General features: G+C 47.4%; 1 pseudogene; it reads left to right on the forward strand.

The window, feature by feature from the left end:
* The first annotated feature begins 208 nt into the window (after positions 1 to 208).
* LOC146196151 (uncharacterized) lies at positions 209 to 12206 on the forward strand (annotated as a pseudogene).
* Positions 12207 to 12538: the final 332 nt, after the last annotated feature.

The following is a 12538-nucleotide window of genomic DNA, read 5'->3' on the forward strand; positions in this document are numbered from 1 at the left end:
CCGCCGCAAGCAGCGCTGACCTACCGTCCCTGCGCCGTAGGGTCAGGAACAGCCACCATCGGTCTAGGCGAAACGAAGTAGCATCCGTGTGCTGTGCGGCGTGATTCCGTTCTCTCAACGGTCCTCTGACCAGCGTCACCTGGCGACATACAGCAGAAATATTGTAAAAATGAATAAGAGCACATTTAAAGCCTGCCGTACTCGTTGCCTCAGTGACGCGCCTCTGTGGCGCGGAGAAAGACGAAGGCGCTGTTCCAAGCGGTTGCCTTTCTCGATGCTCTCCACTCAAAGGCTACAATCGGCCTCTGGCCGAGGTACTGCTCAGGCTAATGCCAGCAGTAATGAATACCGGATTGTTTTGCCCCGTCTCCCAACTGGTAAGCTTGTCGCTGACTCCGTTTTCTTGCATGCAGACCTTGCCGGACGCCCGTACCGGGCACAAGACTTCAGAGACTCACTTCGGAATATTGTGGACCTCAAGAAAATTAGTTCAATTGGCCAATTTCAAATGTCTCATGTATGAATGGTCACCTGCAAATCGGCACAATCGAAAGAGAAATTGGTGGCTTGCGGTGATCTCGTCGTTAAGGGCCGCCGTTGTGTCGTCGTGGACTCAGAACCAAAAGTGATGAAATTGAAGCTTCTGTGGCTTCCCGAACTCTTGGAAGACAATTCATACGTGAGGCACTGCAGGCCTACGGGAAGGTGACTTCGATTTCGACGGAAAACTGGAAAGTGGCGGAAATGGAAGATTTGAGAACGCTGAACCGGGATGTTGTTGTGTCTCTCGCTGAAGGAGTCGGCGTCGGCGACGTCCCACATGTACTATTTGTGGTATACAGAGCCTTGTTTTAATACCAGGCAGGCCACCGCTATGCCTACGATGCAACCGTGTTGGCCGCATTCGTAGGCACTGCCGTGCGCCGCGTTGTGGCGACTGCCGACGCTTCGGTCAGACCGCAGAAGAGTGCATCGTTACCTATGCGGACAAGCTGCGGCATCGTGTGCGGCCACCGGACGACGCTCTACAAGAGCATATTATGGACGCCACAGAAGTGCTTGACGCGGCTGGTGTCCTCTCAGCCGCTACTTCGGACACGGCTTCCACAGTTAATACAACGGTTGTTCCTCAAGGTGACTCCAAGGAATGTGCGACGCTGCCTCGATATGAGGCGCAGAATCCGGCACATGATAGGGAGCCTGCCACCTGTTCCCAGCCTGCCAAAGATGCCGCCACGGTTATTCCAGCCACTGAGGTCAACGCCGAGGAAGAGCTTGCAGGTCAGGCCACTCTACCTGCAGCTGAGGCCGTCCCTCCTGTTGAAGAGCATCTTCATAAGCGCCGAGGAAAATGCGCATCTGTCTCGAGTGAAGATGATGATCTGGTAAGCGTGAAGCATTGCCGCCTCCGGCGCACGTCGAAACACAAGGGGAAGTGCCGACGTTCGCGTTCCCGCAGTCGTGGTGGAGGTCCGGAGGCGACGTCGCCGTCTCCGGAGAGACAAATGCAAGCCTAGTTAGCACTTGTGTGGTCACCATGGCGACCCCTGTGGAGCTAGTGTTTGCAACGCTGAATGTGAGAGGCCTTCGGTCTCATCAGAACCAGGTGCAACTTCGTCGACTTTTCAGCAGCAGGTGGCAATTGAATTTGTCGCCGTCTAGGAAACGAAGATTGAGAGTGAGCAGGATACAGAGGGGGCACTAGGACCCTTTTTGTCTGATTACAATGTTATTGTGACGCATGCTATTGGTTTTTGGCGGGTTGCTTCTTGTTTATGCGAAAGGCTCTCCCTTATTCTGCGTTATATTACTATACTGACTCTGAAGGGCGGCTAATAAGCTAATAAGCGTTTAATAGTGCAGCTGAGCGTCTTGATATGTTTGAAGCCATGGCTAACCTCCTAGATTGTGATAAGAATGTTGTGCTAATGGGAGACTTTAATTGTGTATGTTACCTGAATGATCGTGCTGGGCCTAGTGTACACAGAGAAAGAAGTGGTGAAGTGTTGTCACGTGTTTAGAAGACTCAGGACTCATTGATACAGGGGCCTCATGTCATGCAACTACACTATTCACGCATATCCAGGGAAGGTACCACGCGCGTCTAGACAGGATTTATATTTCTTCCACGCTGATTTCCCGTGATTTGTTGTGTGAAACTGAACCGGTTTCCTTTTCAGATCATTATATGGTGGTTGCTCGGCTCGGGAGAACTTACTGTTCAAAATTTAGGCTGCAATGGGAGCTTTGGAAGCTAAATTCTTCACTTGTGAATGATCAGGAGTTTGTCTTTCGGATATGCTCCCAGCTACAAGTATGTTTGACAGGTGCCATGCCAATATTTGCTGCATGGGAGCTGTTTAAACAGGAGGTGCGAGCGATAGCTATTGAAATTGGGTCTGTTAGGTCATTTTACAGGAAATTTCAAGAGAGGACATTGCATAAGAGTTTGTATAACCTCTACGAATTAGAATGTGAGGTACCTGGAGTATATTTAGACGAAATTGCTAGGGTAAAGTGTGACCTACAAAAACAGGATGCTGAAAGAGACAGGGGTGCCCGAGTTCGATCCCGTACAAATCGTGCTTTGCACTCTGAAACCCCTACGCGACAAGCTCTACTTGATGAGCACCGTAATGCTACGGCCAAATTGATACCGGGAATGATGTCCAAATGGCACCCTAGTAACGAAAACGTGTGACATCATCTCTGTGTTTGTGAGCTATTACACGACACTGTTCAGTAACGCTTCTGCTACTTCTAATTCGGATCTACTAGCTAACTTTAAAGCTCTTATAACGCCTTTATCAGATAAAGACTGTGCTCTTATCAACGGTCTTTTCACGTTGGAAGAAATAGAACACGCAATTGACCAATTACCCCTCTCTAAAACACCTGGCCCTCATGGCATATCGCGCGAGTTTTACAAAACTTTTAAACCTTTGCTGAGCCCTGTCTTGCTGCAGATCTTCGCTTTAAGTTGGGGGTCCTTCCTCAGTCCTTTACTAGGAATCATAGTCTTAATTCCAAAGAGTACGGATAAAGAAAAATTGCTCTCAGTGGATGGCTACAGGCCAATCACGTTGGCAAATGTGGACTACAAAATTTTTGCGAAAGTACTATAAAATCGTTTAGAGTATGCCATGACGGTTCTCATTGGCCCTAATCAGACGTGTGGCTTGAGAGGACACTCCATACAAAATAACATACATATTGCACGTACAATTCTCGAATCATCAGACGGCATTCTTAGCGAAAAAAAAAACACACGCACACGAGAGAAAAGGAGGGACATGGGACAAGCGCTACCTGGATTAAGGCAAAACATAGAACTCGTAACATGTCTTGACAGCGTCGCACCTGCCGCCAAAGTTCAGATTTCAAGCACCTGCAAACACGCCTGAGTAGTCCTATGGCGGTCTCAAAAAACCAAACAAGGCATTCACGTCCGGTGGTACAAGACCCTTTCGAAGGCAGAATGCGATGTACCTTGCGCGGCACGTTGATGCAACCAAGAGCAACACGAACAGACAACGACGAGGAAACTTCACACAGTTTGGCTTTTTGAGACCGCCACTAGGACTACTCAGGCGTGTTTGCAGGTGCTTGAAATCTGAACTTTGGCGGCAGGGGCGACGCTGTCAAGACATGTTACGAGTTCTATGTTTTGCCTTAGATCCAGGTAGCGCTTGTCCCGTGTCCCTCCTTTTCTCTTGTGTGCGTGTGTGTTTTTTTGCGCTAAGAATGCCGTCTGAAGCTGAAAACCATCTAGCCCGTCTAAAAGTTCTTTTAAACCAATTCTCTAATCTTGCTCTGGCTCTTATGAGCAGCTTGCTCTACTCCCGATTGACCTTGCGAAGGCATTTGATCGTGTCCGGCATTCGTTTCTATTTTCTCTTCTCGAGCGTGCAAATGTTGGATCAACTGTACTGAAAGGGGTGCAACTTTGTTACGACAACTGTTCCACTCGCTTGATTGTTTACGGTCACCTCTCATAGCCTGTGCCAATTCGATCATCCGTGAAGCAGGGTACCAGAGCATCCCTGCAAACTAACCTATAGTGAACCTTCTTCCAAACTTAGTGGTCTCTTCCAATTTTACCGATCGGCCCTTATTATTTGGTTTTATGAAAGAAGTTTACGATTCAGTGCGTTTTCTGGCAGCTCGCTTCTCTTATGACTACTTATTCTGTTTCACGGAAAAATTTTATACGAAGATTTGATATCTATGTTGTTCCCGCCTCCCTTATATCGTTCACTCTATTCCAATTATATGGGGCATGATATGTTAAAAAGGGTGCGCAAAATGCCGATCTCGCCTTCTACTAAAACGTTTTTCTTTAAACTTCATGCCGAGATTTTGCCTGTTAAAGTGTGGCTTCAGAAAAAAAAAATATTTTCGTTTCTTCTGTTAATTGCCGGTTATGTGATACACCTGAAAACCATCGAACACTGTTTTATTGCCTGCAAAGATGCAATATTATTTTGGGACGTTCTGCAAAGAAGAGTGAAGAAAGACTTTATTTTGAATTCCCACAGTGTACGTTACTTGATAACCATTGAACATGACCACGAATCCTTTGACATGATTTTCCTCCTTGGACTGCACAGCCAGTGGAAAACGTGTATGTTGGACCGGAATGCTGAACCTCTAGTCTCCCCCGCTACTCATTTCGGCCAGATGGTACACCAGCTTAGAGACACTTACGAAGATAGTGACTATCAACCGGACTGGCTGCCATTGTTGATGTCTTTCCTTGCCACCGTTTTAGTGAAGATGTGCTAAGTCGTATTCTAGTTGTGTGGTGTTGTGTTGTATGTTCCAGTTGGACTTTTCGCGTACTGGTTGATTACTCTGTAAATAATGTTTATAACTCTACGCTGAATTTAAAAGCATGTAATAAATACCATGCTGAAAAAAAAAAGTGCCTCAGAGGCGCAATGGATTAACATTACTTACCTGAGCACTTAGCGAATAAAATGTATATTCGAATCCTGCGTTTAAGTGTTTTCCCAAACTTGTTTTTTTTTTATTTGCAACATTAAAATAAGCATATCTTTCTGGAGGGTGTTCCCCTTTAAGTTGTATCATGTGATGTTTTTAATTCGTAATAGTCACAAAACCTGCCGTGAACACAGCCGTGAGACAACACAATGACAACGCTTACACTATTTAATAATTTTCAACGTAATCATTTCCTGCCTTTAGTGAGTGTATGTTACCTGGCGTTCAGACACACCTCTCAGTAACAATCGCCGTTTAACCCGCTCAGAGGCAACCAGTGACGAGAAAAGTTGTGGGGCCCTACCGTTGAGAAGACGGAATTACGCTGCTGTGCTATGTCAGTGCACGTTAAAGATCCCCAGGTGATCTAAATTTCCCCGGAGCACTCCACTATGGCACCCCTTTCTCTCTTTCTGCTTTCGCCCCAATCTTCCCCCCTTCCCACATGGCGCGGTTCAGGTGTCCGCAGAACGTGTGACAGATACTGCGTCTTTCCTTTTCTGTGAACCAATTAGCCTGCTTTTTCTGAGCATTTTTTCAAATGCGTGTAGCAGGCTCTTTACTTCAAATTTAAAAGATCTGCCGCTGTCCCGGAGTCTTTGCAGACAGTCTCCTCTTTCCATAAGAAAGGCTTCAAGCTCGTCCTCAGCTTGTGCGCTCTTAGGAGGAGATTCGGTCCCCTCCTGCAGCGGTACTTGATCGCCGAAGGCGATCCTATGAAGTCGCGTCCATGTGGTGACCATATGTTGTTTTGTTCGGCACCTTTCCTGGCTAGTCAACATAATGTGTTATCGAGGATCTCATGGTGCCGTTCACCGATTGCACACTTACTGCCGTTCCCTCCTATATGATTATTTTCCTTAGGGCAGGTTCCTTCGGTCCGCTTGAGCTCGTCGCTCTCCCTGCTTTTTAAGGTTTTTGACACGTCCTCCCTCGTCACCGCGCAACCTGTAGACCAGGCTCCTCATTAGCTACGTTTTCTCTCAATAGTGCAATTCTAGCTTTCAGTACCATCTTTCTAGACTCTCTTAGGTATTCGCATTAATGATGGTGGATAAAGAGATGAAATGCACTTTTTTTTTTCGACGCAATAGGTGTATGTACCAGTGTTTTCACTCAATTCCTTCCTCCACCCAGCCTTAACATTTGAACATCTGAACTTCACTCCTGGCATAATTTAACTATAGCCAAGGAAACAAAACAAGCATGCATCGCAAGGGACAGATGGAAGAGAAGACAAAAGGTGAAATCGACTTATGTTTTTGCTAAGTTCAAATACAACTCAAGAATAGATAAGTAAATTGCTGCCCAAGGCGGCCTTCCCGTCATCAGCGTCCGCATATCCTTCTGAAGTCTCGGTCAACCAAATTGCATGTTGTTGTTGTTGTTGTGGCTGTAGGAAGAAGGAAAAAAAATGCACAGGCCTACTACTGGCTCTGTAGCTGAGCCACCTCCGCTACCTTGTGCAGACAGGAGAGAATATAAAGAAGAAAGAAAAGAAAGAGGGAAAGAAAGACGCGCGCCGCAACAACAACCGCCGTCCACTACCAAACGGTGAAGGGTGCCAGCCCCCGCCGCAAGCGGCGGTGACCCACCTGTCCCAGCCCCTCTACAAATTGCATCTGCTGACGTTGCATCGCATACGATTCCTATCCACGTGTCATATGACGCATTGCGATGTCGTGGACATTTTTTTTAACATATTTTTTTTAACATTTTTTAACATAATCGTCATTTCGTTTTCGAGTTGGACATGGTTATATAATCATTTATCTAAATATGTAGCTCAACGTACGAATTATATGCTATTATTTTACTGCCTAGTCATTGCGCCAAGCACAGTGGAGCAGCCACCCGTGTTCGGGATGAAACAATAGCCCGACACTAGAAACTGGAGTTATGCATGTGGCAATATATTTTATTTGTTCTTGCCATCTTTTAAAAGGGACGATTTTTCAACATGGTTGTGATGGTAGCAGTGTGCAGTGGCGCTTGGAAATAAGTGAAAAGGCTCTTTACAGGCAGCGATAAAAGAAAAACGAAAGCAACTTGCCAGCAAAAGTTGGCCGAAACCGTACCGCGAGCCGGTTCGGAATGGTTCCTCATTTTCTTTTTTTCCGGTTCGGGTTCATTTCCAAGTTGGCGGGAAAAATTTGGGTTTGGTTTGCTTCCAGTTCCGGGCGAAAATCCGGGTTCGTTTCCGGTTTTCGATTCGTTTCCCAACTGCGCACAGGTACATCGCGATGCCATTGTCGAACACAATCAGCGTTCCGTTAAACGAATCACTGTTCACTGGCGTTCTATAATTGGTTTACAGGAAAGGAAATGCGCAGTATATCTCATTCGCGGAATCTCGATGTCACATCTCGCAGACAAATCTCGCCGACGCGAGATTTTAACGATGAGCGTGGAAATGATTTCGCCTTAAAAAATAATGGAACATGCGCAGTTTGCTACAAACTGTAAACGACGCAGATGCGGTCATAATTTCCGCAGTGTGAAATCTCTATAGTGAGCGGGCGATATACCGTGCGCAGCAGCAAAGCTCAGACTTACGCATTTCTCCCGTGCAGATATCTGCAGTGATCTGGGAAAGCTTTTTTATGTGTTGCTAATTTCACCGCAGGGTGCGCACGTCTTCTGTTCTGAGCAGATATGATCGCGGAGCTACTTGATCTTGAACTGTTGCCTTTGTATTCCACCCGGAGTCATCTTGAATGTCTACTTTGCTCCCATTTGATAGGTTAGGAAGTGACCTAGCTGGCCTATAGGTCTTTGAACGTGCTTCTTGATCCCGGCTGCAGGCTGAACGCTAAAATCACGGATGCGTCCGCGTAGTCGTCCTCCCATTAGTAGTTCAGCTGTGCTTCGCCCATCTTCCAAAGGCGGTAATCGATAGTTAAAGAGGCCGATCCACAACGGTTGTCGAGCATCTTTGGTCTTCTTCAGCTGTAGCCGCTAATCTGAACAACCCGGTCTATGAAGATAAAAGTTAAGGGGAGGAATCCTACACCTGAAATTTGTCAAACACACCTCGCACTGTCGGGAAAGGCACTGTCCCGGATTCCATTTATACATCAAATACCAGAAGTCGTCAAAAGATAAAAAGGTCGAATTTGAGGATTTCATCCAAAGAAATTGTTTGAAACGCGCCGCCAACCATAAAGAGAAGTCTGGAATGAATGACAGGATAGGTCCATTCAAAGAAGTGGATGAAAGGAATTCGCGGATTCATTCATTGAAAATGCACAATGGCCAGGAACCCACACAAGTCTAATTTTGCGGATATGAGACGGCGCAAGGTCATAAAACTGGCGACGCAAAGACGATGCAGTCGAAGAAGTCAAGGCAGAGCGTCCGTCTCTACAATACCTTCGCGGTGATCAAAAAAACTCTCGAAGTGGCTAAAATAATAGCTAAATATTCCGCAATAAATAGGAAGGCGGAGTAAAAAGGCCCAAATAAGTTGAGAAGAAAAAATCCCAACACCCGCTTTTTTCTTGCTCTGTGTAGCATCAGTGGTAATTACAAGATATGAATGGAAACGTTGCAGATGGTCATTAAATATATAAACCAAGGTAGACACTGGCAAGGAGTTGGCATGATTGGAATAAATGTCATCATAGACTAAATTAACTATAGGTAAATGATAACTGGCTTGTGAAAGATAGCACACATCTACTGTCAACGGAGTTAATAGCGACTGCACATATACAACCTGCGGTATTTGATAGTGAGACCAATGCGTACGAAAAAAAAAAAATAGGTGACGTAATGAAAATTGTTTGTGAACACGATAGGTAAGAATCATATAAATTTAGAATGGACTGTACCGTAAGTTGCTCTAAACGGGAATCCAAAGGAAGTACCCTAACCTCAGAGTACAAGACATTATTGCCACAAAACTCGGAAGGCCCAGGCAAAGCCGCAATGCTTGCCTGTAAGCAAGACGCAGCCGAATTCGAGAATAGGGAGCACATAAAGTTTATAGATCATAACGCGCGCCCTCCGCGCCGCCTACTTCTTCTTCTCATTTATGGCGCGCGCAGCAGGAAGCGCTTTCTTCCTCTTATTCTGCAGCTTCGCTTCTTCCTCAAAGTGCACACCTGCTTCTTCACACACCTGGGAAATCTCCATTCGTACTGGTACAAATATAAAACATTTGTCCGACACATTGCCACACAGCCTTCCATCCCTTCCCCCAATGAAAAAATGTTAATGATATTTGTATGATCTCATAGAAATCTAGTGTATACGAGGCCTTCCTGGGACATGTTCGTGATTTTTCAAGGCTGCGAGATTTAGAGTCCACGCCGAAGTCATCGGCGGTTACTTCTTTGACAGGTGGGTATACACACGCAATCGAGCTAAAAAGGTTCCTTCTGCCACTTCTGCAAAAATTGCGTTTTATTTGTGATCCAGCAGTGGACACCGGTGATGTGATGTGCACTCCAGCAATGTACGCCAACACCTTCAAGATTTTTAAGCCCCTTTAAACACTATACTAGCACCGCTGTAATGGCTGCGTGGCTCGAGACACTGGTTTCATGCTGCGGTAGGTGGTGGGTTCCAGTCCGAGACGAGGGTGGCTTGGTTTGCTGTGAGAGTGTTTACCAGAGGCTTTCTTACGGCATCCTCCCATCCCCGCCGGACCACGGGCCCACTGCCGGTGGGATATGCGTTAACGCCGGTCGTTCCTAAGGAGCGAGTGCGCCCAGGTTGGCCTGATGCGGTCGCTGGGCACACAGTGGTTGAAAACCGGCAGGCTGTACGGTCGCAGCTGGTGGCTGGGGAGTGGTTGAGATGAGAGTGGAGGAGGCGGAAGCAGTCCCATTTTTTATGCTGGAGTTTTAAATTCCCCGTTCTCCGAAAAGCACGATACGACTTCAAAAGGTAGTGTTTGGCGGGTGACGTGGGCGAGCACTGATTGATCGTCTGGCTTTGGGGTCACCACGCCACATGGCGGATCTGGCAGGCGCTGCTAACTCGGGCTGCAACATAGGGTGAGATCGAAATCCAGCCTTCCAGGACTTTTGATGCTACAACTTGGCTTTGCAGGCACATTACTACGGCTTAGTTAAAGCTAGACTGACATATACAGCTCGTTTGGTCAAAAATCGTTGCCGTCATCGTAACCGAATAATAATAATAATAATGAGAATTGTTTCACAGGAAAGGAGCTGCATTTGTAACACTTGTTCCGTGGACACCTGAACCCGCGCCGTAGGTGAATGAAAAAATGTGGTAATTAAAGCGGAAAGACAGAAGGAGGAGCTCTAGTGCAGGGCTACTGAGCAATTTCGACCACCCGGGGCTCTTTATCGTTCACAGATATCGCACAGCACACGGACGCCACTCCGTTTCACCTCCATCAATGGTGATGAAAATATTTCAATGATAATGTTTAGGAGGTTATAGCGGCGGTTGGAGTCTTCATGAGATGCCGTATATATAGTGCCTGCAAAAGAATGTCTTCGCCGCTCCACGTGTGCTTTAATTCCACCGTGTGGATCAAACCTTCCCGGTGATTTAACTCGCCGTGAGGAGGTGGCGCTGAGAAGAATCCGCGTGGGTGCTGCGTTAACGCCTGCTGTAAAATCTTGGACCAGCCAGACTGCTCCCATGAACTGTCCTTTCTGCCCAGCCCCTGCTATGGAGGCCACACTAGACCACGTCCTAACAACTTGTCCTGGTCTTCGCGTGGACCGCAAAGAACACCTTAGAGGCCACTTTTACCACCCTACAGGACCGCCCGACACAAGGGTACGGACACATGGCCCACACCACCGAGAGCTGTTGGCATTCATTGCTGCCACAGGCCTGTATCAATATGTTTAAACCTTTATGCCGAAGGGCGGACTTGCGCAATAAAAAAAGAGTCCTCAGTCCCGGCGCTATTCCGTTCGCTTGTAGACACAGCAGGGCGACGCGCGATTGGCTGCGCTCTCGGTGCCGTCACATCCGGTGCGTTGTTGGGTTTATAAATAAAACGTTACGACTATTGCAAATTACTTCTACGCGTAAACTTTCTAAGCAAAAGCAAACAGCTTTTAGGAAGAAAACGTTACAACGCAGTTTCCGTTGTCATGGCAACGAAGGGCGCGCTTGTGCAAATGGCGCCGGTGTACATGTTGTACAAGTACAACGACGCGCAACTCGCTTGACTATCGCCGTCGCCCTGCTGTGTCTACAAGCGAACGGAATAGCGCAGTCCGGACACCATTGCCGTTAGGCTGCAGACTGCGCTCTTTCGACGTCTTTTTGACAGAGCTGCCTGCCACCCCTCCTGCGTTGGATAGTTATTAATAGTGGCAGTCTGATTTTATTGGCAGGCCCACACCATGTGGTACAGGTCCGCCTTCTTTCCGCAGAATTCGCATTGTAAGATAAATGACTGGATCTATTGCGTGTAGTCTTCGTGGGTATTTGAAAGCGTTGGTCTGTAGGTTGCGGAGGTATAGCTCCTCCCTTTTGTTCAGTGCCGGTGGAGGGTAGACCCGGCAACATAATCTTAAGTGGTGAAATATTTCAGTGTAAGCTAGTAATGGGGTAGGAGTTTCCACGAGATCCGTACTGGGTATCAGGGTAGAAAGGCTCGGGCTGAGGCGTGCGAGCTCTCGTTCCCTGGGATGCCCTGGTGACTTGGTACCCATCTTTAGCGTTTATATGTGGGGTGGTAGCCGCTAATTATAATTTTAATAATTTTAGCTGCTAGCGGAGCAATCCTGCCCCTTAGGTAATTGCGATATGCTGTCTGTGAATTTGTAAGAATGTATTCTGGGGGGGGGGGGGGGGGGAGGTAGTGTGTTGCAGCCAGGGCACTCGCCACTGCTTCCGCGGCCAGTGTGTCTTGGCTAGTCAGTTTAGTCCGTCCACTGTTTTATTTTCGGCCATCACTCCCTGCTCGAGACCCGCAGCAGCGACATACCCTCACGCCCACCATAGTGCCTTTTTATAGCTTCCGCTCGTGCTTGTCATCTTAACTGGTGAAAATCGGGGTGCATATCCCTTGGTAATGGAGTTGCTTTGAATTGTCCTCTCCATGAGGCTCGGATGTTGCTTTTGGAGTCTAGCTGTCGGGGCCAACTGATGATCAAATTGTTCAAGACTTGCCGGCCAGGCCAAGTCGTGGAGAGCCGTACTACCTGCTTCGTGAGGTGTGCCTCCATCAGCTCGTCTATCATGCTGTGGACACCCAGTAGTAAAAGCCGATCCTGCGATGTCGTAAGAGGGAGGTCCAGGGCCTTCTTGTAGGCTGTTCTGATCATGACGTCGAGGTTCTTGATATCAAGCTTCTTGAGGCGCAGGTAGTGTGCTGAGAATGCAGCTTACGAGGAAAACCTGCACTAGTCGAAGAGTATCTTCTCGCATCCCTGATTTCCGTGTGTTTTTCTGGCGATCATCCTGGCGACTGACTCTCTCACGAGGTGCAGTTTCTGGATGGTGAGGGGGTTGTTACCCTTGTTATTTATGTGCAGACCCAGTGTCCTGAGGGTCTCAACTTCCTTGACGGGCGAGTTGTCAATGTTGATAT

Source organism: Amblyomma maculatum, chromosome 3 (assembly GCF_055883805.1).
Source record: "Amblyomma maculatum isolate TAMU_Amacu chromosome 3, ASM5588380v1, whole genome shotgun sequence".
NCBI classification, from domain to species: Eukaryota; Metazoa; Arthropoda; class Arachnida; order Ixodida; family Ixodidae; genus Amblyomma; species Amblyomma maculatum.